Source organism: Heterodontus francisci, chromosome 43, assembly GCF_036365525.1.
Source record: "Heterodontus francisci isolate sHetFra1 chromosome 43, sHetFra1.hap1, whole genome shotgun sequence".
Classification (NCBI taxonomy): domain Eukaryota; kingdom Metazoa; phylum Chordata; class Chondrichthyes; order Heterodontiformes; family Heterodontidae; genus Heterodontus; species Heterodontus francisci.
This window is the reverse complement of record NC_090413.1, coordinates 6,805,888-6,815,391: the sequence shown is the minus strand read 5'-3', so window position 1 is coordinate 6,815,391 and position 9,504 is coordinate 6,805,888.

Sequence of the window (9,504 nt, the reverse complement as noted above, 5' to 3'; positions counted from 1 at the left end):
TTCCCTCCACACTCACAATCACTCACTGACCTTAACACTGACCCTCCCTCCACACACACAATCACTCACTGACCCAAACACTGACCCTCCCTCCACACACACAATCACTCACTGACCCTTCCCTCCACACACACAATCACTGTCAGACCCTAACACTGACCCCTCTCCCCACACACACAATCGCTCACTGACCCCTCTCCCCAGAAACGCAATCACTGACTGACCCAACACTGACCCCTCTCTCCACAAACGCAATCACTCACTGACCCCTCCCTCCACACACACAATCACTCACTGACCCAAACACTGACCCCTCTCCCCACACACACAATCACTCACTGACCCGAACACTGACCCCTCTGCCCTCAAACGCAATCACTGACTGACCCGAACAATGACCCCTCTCTCCACACCCACAATTATTCACTGACCCCTCTACCCACACACACAATCACTCAGTGACCCTTCCCTCCACACACACAATCACTCACTGACCCTAACACTGACCCCTCCCTCCACACACGCAATCACTCACTGACCCTAACACTGACCCTCCCTCCACACATACAATCACTCACTGACCCTTCCCTCCACACACACAATCACTCACTGACCCTTCCCTCCACACACACAATCACTCACTGACCCTAACACTGACCCCTCCCTCCACACACACAATCCCTCACTGACCCGAACACTGACCCCTCTCTCCAAACACACAATCACTCACTGACCCAAACACTGACCCCTCTCTCCAAACACACAATCACTCACTGACCCTAACACTGACCCCTCCCTCCAAACACACAATCACTCACTGACCCTAACACTGACCCCTCCCTCCACACACGCAATCACTGACTGACCCTAACACTGACCCCTCCCTCCACACACACAATCACTCACTGACCCTAACACTGACCCTCCCTCCACACATACAATCACTCACTGACCCTTCCCTCCACACACACAATCACTCACTGACCCCTCCCTCCACACACACAATCACTCACTGACCCCTCCCTCCACACACACAATCACTCACTGACCCCTCCCTCCACACACACAATCCCTCACTGACCCCTCTCTCCACACACACAATCACTCACTGACCCGAACACTGACCCCTCCCTCCACACACACAATCACTCACTGACCTTAACACTGACCCCTCCCTCCACACTCACAATCACTGACTGACCCTAACACTGACCCCTCCCTCCACACACACAATCATTCACTGACCCTAACACTGACCCCTCTCCCCACACACACAATCACTGACTGACCCTAATACTGACCCCTCTCCCCACACACACAATCACTGACTGACCCCTCTCCCCACACACACAAACACTGACTGACCCTAATACTGACCCCTCTCTCCACACACACAATCACTGACTGAACCTAATACTGACCCCTCTCCCCACACACACAATCCCCCACTCACCCTAACACTGACCCCTCTCCCCACACACACAATCACTGACTGACCCCAATACTGACCCCTCTCTCCACACACACAATCACTGACTGAACCTAATACTGACCCCTCTCCCCACACACACAATCCCCCACTCACCCTAACACTGACCCCTCCCTCCACACACACAATCACTGTCAGACCCTAACACTGACCCCTCCCTCCACACACACAATCACTGACTGACCCTAACACTGACCCCTCCCTCCACACACACAATCACTGACTGACCCCTCCCTCCACACACACAATCACTCACTGACCCCAACACTGACCCCTCTCCCCACACACACACTCACTGACCCCTCCCTCCAAACACACAATCACTGTCAGACCCTAATACTAACCGCTCCCTCCACACACACAATCACTGACTGACCCTAATACTGACCACTCCCTCCACACACACAATCACTGACTGACCCTAACACTGACCCCTCTCCCCACACACACAATCACTGACTGACCCTAACACTGACCCCTCTCCCCACACACACAATCACTGACTGACCCTAATACTGACCCCTCCCTCCACACACACAATCACTCACTGACCCTAACACTGACCCCTCTCTCCACACACACAAAATCTCACTGACCCTAATACTGACCCCTCCCTCCACACACACAATCACTCACTGACCCGAACACTGACCCCTCTCTCCACACACAATCACTGACTGACCCTAACACTGACCCCTCCCTCCACACACACAATCACTCACTGACCCTAACACTGACCCCTCTCCCCACAGACGCAATCACTCACTGATTCAAACACTGACTCCTCTCTCCACACACAGAATCACTCACTGACCCAAACACTCTCCCCTCTCTCCACACACAATCACTGACTGACCGTAACACTGACCCCTCTCTCCACACACACAATCACTCACTGACCCTAACACTGACCCCTCTCCCCACACACAATCACTGACTGACCCTAATACTGACCCCTCTCTCCACACACACAATCCCCCACTCACCCTAACACTGACCCCTCTCCCCACACACACAATCACTGACTGACCCTAACACTGACCCCTCTCTCCACACACACAATCCCCCACTGACATTAACACTGTCCCCTCCCTCCACACACACAATCACTCACTGACCCTAACACTGACCCCTCCCTCCACACGCACAATCACTGTCAGACCCTAACACTGACCCCTCCCTCCACACACACAATCACTGACTGACCCTAACTCTGACCCCTCCCTCCACACAGACAATCACTCACTGACCCAAACACTGACCCTCCCTCCACACACACAATCACTCACTGACCTTAACACTGACCCTCCCTCCACACACACAATCACTCACTGACCCAAACACTGACCCTCTCTCCACACACACAATCACTAACTGACCCTAACACTGACCCTCCCTCCACACACACAATCACTGACTGACCCTAACACTGACCTCTCTCCCCACACACACAATCACTGACTGACCCTAACACTGACCCCTCTCCCCGCACACACAATCACTGACCCTAACACTGACCCCTCTCTCCACACACACAATCACTGACTGAACCTAATACTGACCCCTCTCCCCACACACACAATCCCCCACTCACCGTAACACTGACCCCTCTCCCCACACTCACAATCACTCACTGACCCTAACACTGACCCCTCCCTCCACACACACAATCACTCACTGACCTTAACACTGACCCTCCCTCCACACACACAATCACTCACTGACCCAAACACTGACCCTCCCTCCACACACACAATCACTCACTGACCCTAACACTGACCCCTCCCTCCACACTCACAATCACTCACTGACCTTAACACTGACCCTCCCTCCACACACACAATCACTCACTGACCCAAACACTGACCCTCCCTCCACACACACAATCACTCACTGACCCTTCCCTCCACACACACAATCACTGTCAGACCCTAACACTGACCCCTCCCTCCACACACACAATCACTCACTGACCCAAACACTGACCCCTCTCCGCACACACACTATCACTCACTGACCCGAACACTGACCCCTCTGCCCCCAAACGCAATCACTGTCAGACCCTAACACTGACCCCTCCCTCCACACACACAATCACTCACTGACCCAAACACTGACCCCTCTCCCCACACACACAATCGCTCACTGACCCCTCTCCCCAGAAACGCAATCACTGACTGACCCAACACTGACCCCTCTCTCCACAAACGCAATCACTCACTGACCCCTCCCTCCACACACACAATCACTCACTGACCCGAACACTGACCCCTCTGCCCCCAAACGCAATCACTGACTGACCCGAACAATGACCCCTCTCTCCACACCCACAATTATTCACTGACCCCTCTACCCACACACACAATCACTCACTGACCCCTCTACCCACACACACAATCACTCACTAACCCTAACACTGACCCTCCCTCCACACACACAATCACTCACTGACCCTTCCCTCCACACACACAATCCCCCACTCACCCTAACACTGACCGCTCCCTCCACACACACAATCACTGACTGACCCTAATACTGACCACTCCCTCCACACACACAATCACTGACTGACCCTAACACTGACCCCTCTCCCCACACACACAATCACTCACTGACCCTAACACTGACCCCTCTCTCCACACACACAATCACTGACTGACCCTAACACTGACCCCTCTCCCCACACACAATCACTGACTGACCCCTCTCTCCACACACACAAAATCTCACTGACCCTAATACTGACCCCTCCCTCCACACACACAATCACTCACTGACCCGAACACTGACCCCTCTCTCCACACACACAATCACTGACTGACCCTAACACTGACCCCTCTCCCCACACACACAATCACTGACTGACCCTAACACTGACCCCTCCCTCCACACACACAATCACTCACTGACCCCAACACTGACCCCTCTCCCCACACACACAATCACTCACTGATTCAAACACTGACTCCTCTCTCCACACACAGAATCACTCACTGACCCAAACACTCTCCCCTCTCCCCACGCACACACTCACTGACTGACCGTAACACTGACCCCTCTCTCCACACACACAATCACTCACTGATTCAAACACTGACTCCTCTCTCCACACACAGAATCACTCACTGACCCAAACACTCTCCCCTCTCCCCACGCACACACTCACGGACTGACCGTAACACTGACCCCTCTCTCCACACACACAATCACTCACTGACCCTAACACTGACCCCTCTCCCCACACACAATCACTGACTGAACCTAATACTGACCCCTCTCCCCACACACACAATCCCCCACTCACCCTAACACTGACCCCTCTCCCCACACACACAATCACCGACTGACCCTAACACTGACCCCTCTCTCCACACACACAATCCCCCACTGACATTAACACTGTCCCCTCCCTCCACACACACAATCACTCACTGACCCTAACACTGACCCCTCCCTCCACACGCACAATCACTGTCAGACCCTAACACTGACCCCTCCCTCCACACACACAATCACTGACTGACCCTAACTCTGACCCCTCCCTCCACACAGACAATCACTCACTGACCCAAACACTGACCCTCCCTCCACACTCACAATCACTCACTGACCTTAACACTGACCCTCCCTCCACACACACAATCACTCACTGACCCAAACACTGACCCTCTCTCCACACACACAATCACTAACTGACCCTAACACTGACCCCTCTCCCCACACACACAATCACTGACCCTAACACTGACCCCTCTCCCCACACACACAATCACTGACGGACCCTAACACTGACCCCTCTCCCCACACACACAATCACTGACTGACCCTAACACTGACCCCTCTCTCCACACACACAATCACTGACTGAACCTAATACTGACCCCTCTCCCCACACACACAATCCCCCCACTCACCCTAACACTGACCCCTCTCCCCACACACACAATCCCCCACTCACCGTAACACTGACCCCTCTCCCCACACTCACAATCACTCACTGACCCTAACACTGACCCCTCCCTCCACACACACAATCACTCACTGACCTTAACACTGACCCTCCCTCCACACACACAATCACTCACTGACCCTCCCTCCACACACACAATCACTCACTGACCCTAACACTGACCCCTCCCTCCACACTCACAATCACTCACTGACCTTAACACTGACCCTCCCTCCACACACACAATCACTCACTGACCCAAACACTGACCCTCCCTCCACACACACAATCACGCACTGACCCTTCCCTCCACACACACAATCACTGTCAGACCCTAACACTGACCCCTCCCTCCACACACACAATCACTCACTGACCCAAACACTGACCCCTCTCCCCACACACACTATCACTCACTGACCCGAACACTGACCCCTCTGCCCCCAAACGCAATCACTGTCAGACCCTAACACTGACCCCTCCCTCCACACACACAATCACTCACTGACCCAAACACTGACCCCTCTCCCCACACACACAATCGCTCACTGACCCCTCTCCCCAGAAACGCAATCACTGACTGACCCAACACTGACCCCTCTCTCCACAAACGCAATCACTCACTGACCCCTCCCTCCACACACACAATCACTCACTGACCCAAACACTGACCCCTCTCCCCACACACACAATCACTCACTGACCCGAACACTGACCCCTCTGCCCCCAAACGCAATCACTGACTGACCCGAACAATGACCCCTCTCTCCACACCCACAATTATTCACTGACCCCTCTACCCACACACACAATCACTCACTGACCCCTCCCTCCACACACACAATCACTCACTAACCCTAACACTGACCCCTCCCTCCACACACACAATCACTCACTGACCCTTCCCTCCACACACAATCACTCACTGACCCTAACACTGACCCCTCCCTCCACACACACAATCCCTCACTGACCCGAACACTGACCCCTCTCTCCAAACACACAATCACTCACTGACCCGAACACTGACCCCTCTCTCCAAACACACAATCACTCACTGACCCAAACACTGACCCCTCTCTCCAAACACACAATCACTCACTGACCCTAACACTGACCCCTCCCTCCAAACACGCAATCACTGACTGACCCTAACACTGACCCCTCCCTCCACACACACAATCACTCACTGACCCTAACACTGACCCTCCCTCCACACATACAATCACTCACTGACCCTTCCCTCCACACACACAATCACTCACTGACCCCTCCCTCCACACACACAATCACTCACTGACCCCTCCCTCCACACACACAATCCCTCACTGACCCCTCTCTCCACACACACAATCACTCACTGACCCGAACACCGACCCATCTCCCCACACACACAAACACTGACTGACCCTAATACTGACCCCTCTCTCCACACACACAATCACTGACTGACCCTAACACTGACCCCTCCCTCCACACTCACAATCACTCACTGACCCTAACACTGACCCCTCCCTCCACACACACAATCACTGACTGACCCTAACACTGACCCCTCCCTCCACACACACAATCATTCACTGACCCTAACACTGACCCCTCTCCCCACACACACAATCACTGACTGACCCTAATACTGACCCCTCTCCCCACACACACAATCACTGACTGACCCTAATACTGACCCCTCTCTCCACACACACAATCACTGACTGAACCTAATACTGACCCCTCTCCCCACACACACAATCCCCCACTCACCCTAACACTGACCCCTCCCTCCACACACACAATCATTCACTGACCCTAACACTGACCCCTCTCCCCACACACACAATCACTGACTGACCCTAACACTGACCCCTCCCTCCACACACACAATCACTCACTGACCCTAACACTGACCCCTCCCTCCACACACACAATCACTGACTGACCCTAACACTGACCCCACCCTCCACACACACAATCACTGACTGACCCTAACACTGACCCCTCCCTCCACACTCACAATCACTCACTGACCCTAACACTGACCCCTCCCTCCACACACACAATCACTGACTGACCCTAACACTGACCCCACCCTCCACACACACAATCACTGACTGACCCTAACACTGACCCCTCCCTCCACACACACAATCACTCACTGACCCTAACACTGACCCCTCTCCCCACACACACACTCACTGACCCCTCACTCCAAACACACAATCACTGTCAGACCCTAATACTAACCGCTCCCTCCACACACACAATCACTGTCTGACCCTCACGCTGACCCCTCTCCCCACACACACAATCACTGACTGACCCTAACACTGACCCCTCTCCCCACACACACAATCACTGACTGACCCTAACACTGACCCCTCTCCCCACACACACAATCACTGACTGACCCTAATACTGACCCCTCCCTCCACACACACAATCACTGACTGACCCCAATACTGACCCCTCTCCCCACACACACAATCACTCACTGACCCGAACACTGACCCCTCTCTCCACACACAATCACTTACTGACCCCTCTACCCACACACACAATCGCTCACTGACCCAAACACTGACCCCTCTACCCACACACACAATCACTCACTGTCCCTAACACTGACCCTTCTCTCCACAGACGCAATCACTCACTGACCCAAACACTCTCCCCTCTCCCCACGCACACACTCACTGACTGACCGTAACACTGACCCCTCTCTCCACACACACAATCACTCACTGACCCCTCTCTCCACTCACACACTCACTCACTGACCCCTCTCCCCACACACACAATCACTGACTGACCCTAATACTGACCCCTCTCCCCACACACACAATCACTGACTGACCCTAACACTGACCCCTCTCTCCACACACACAATCACTGACTGAACCTAATACTGACCCCTCTCCCCACACACACAATCCCCCACTCACCCTAACACTGACCCCTCTCCCCACACACACAATCCCCCACTCACCCTAACACTGACCCCTCTCCCCACACTCACAATCCCCCACTCACCCTAACACTGACCCCTCTCCCCACACACACAATCACTCACTGACCCTAACACTGACCCCTCCCTCCACACTCACAATCACTCACTGACCCTAACACTGACCCCTCCCTCCACACACACAATCACTCACTGACCTTAACACTGACCCTCCCTCCACACACACAATCACTCACTGACCCAAACACTGACCCTCCCTCCACACACACAATCACTCACTGACCCTAACACTGACCCCTCCCTCCACACTCACAATCACTCACTGACCTTAACACTGACCCTCCCTCCACACACACAATCACTCACTGACCCAAACACTGACCCTCCCTCCACACACACAATCACTCACTGACCCGAACACTGACCCCTCTCCCCACACACACTATCACTCACTGACCCGAACACTGACCCCTCTGCCCCCAAACGCAATCACTGACTGACCCTAATAATGACCCCTCTCTCCACACACACAATCACTGACTGAACCTAATACTGACCCCTCTCTCCACACACACAATCACTGACTGAACCTAATACTGACCCCTCTCCCCACACACACAATCACTGACTGACCCTAACACTGACCCCTCTCCCCACACACAATCACTGACTGACCCTAACACTGACCCCTCTCTCCACACACACAATCACTGACTGAACCTAATACTGACCCCTCTCCCCACACACACAATCACTGACTGACCCTAACACTGACCCCTCTCTCCACACACACAATCCCCCACTGACCCAAACACTGACCCTCCCTCCACACACACAATCACTCACTGACCCTAACTCTGACCCCTCCCTCCACACAGACAATCACTCACTGACCCAAACTGACCCTCCCTCCACACACACAATCACTGACCCCAACACTGAACGCAATCACTGACTGACCCAACACTGACCCCTCTCTCCACAAACGCAATCACTCAGTGACCCTTCCCTCCACACACACAATCACTCACTGACCCCTCTGCCCCCAAACGCAATCACTGACTGACCCGAACAATGACCCCTCTCTCCACACCCACAATTATT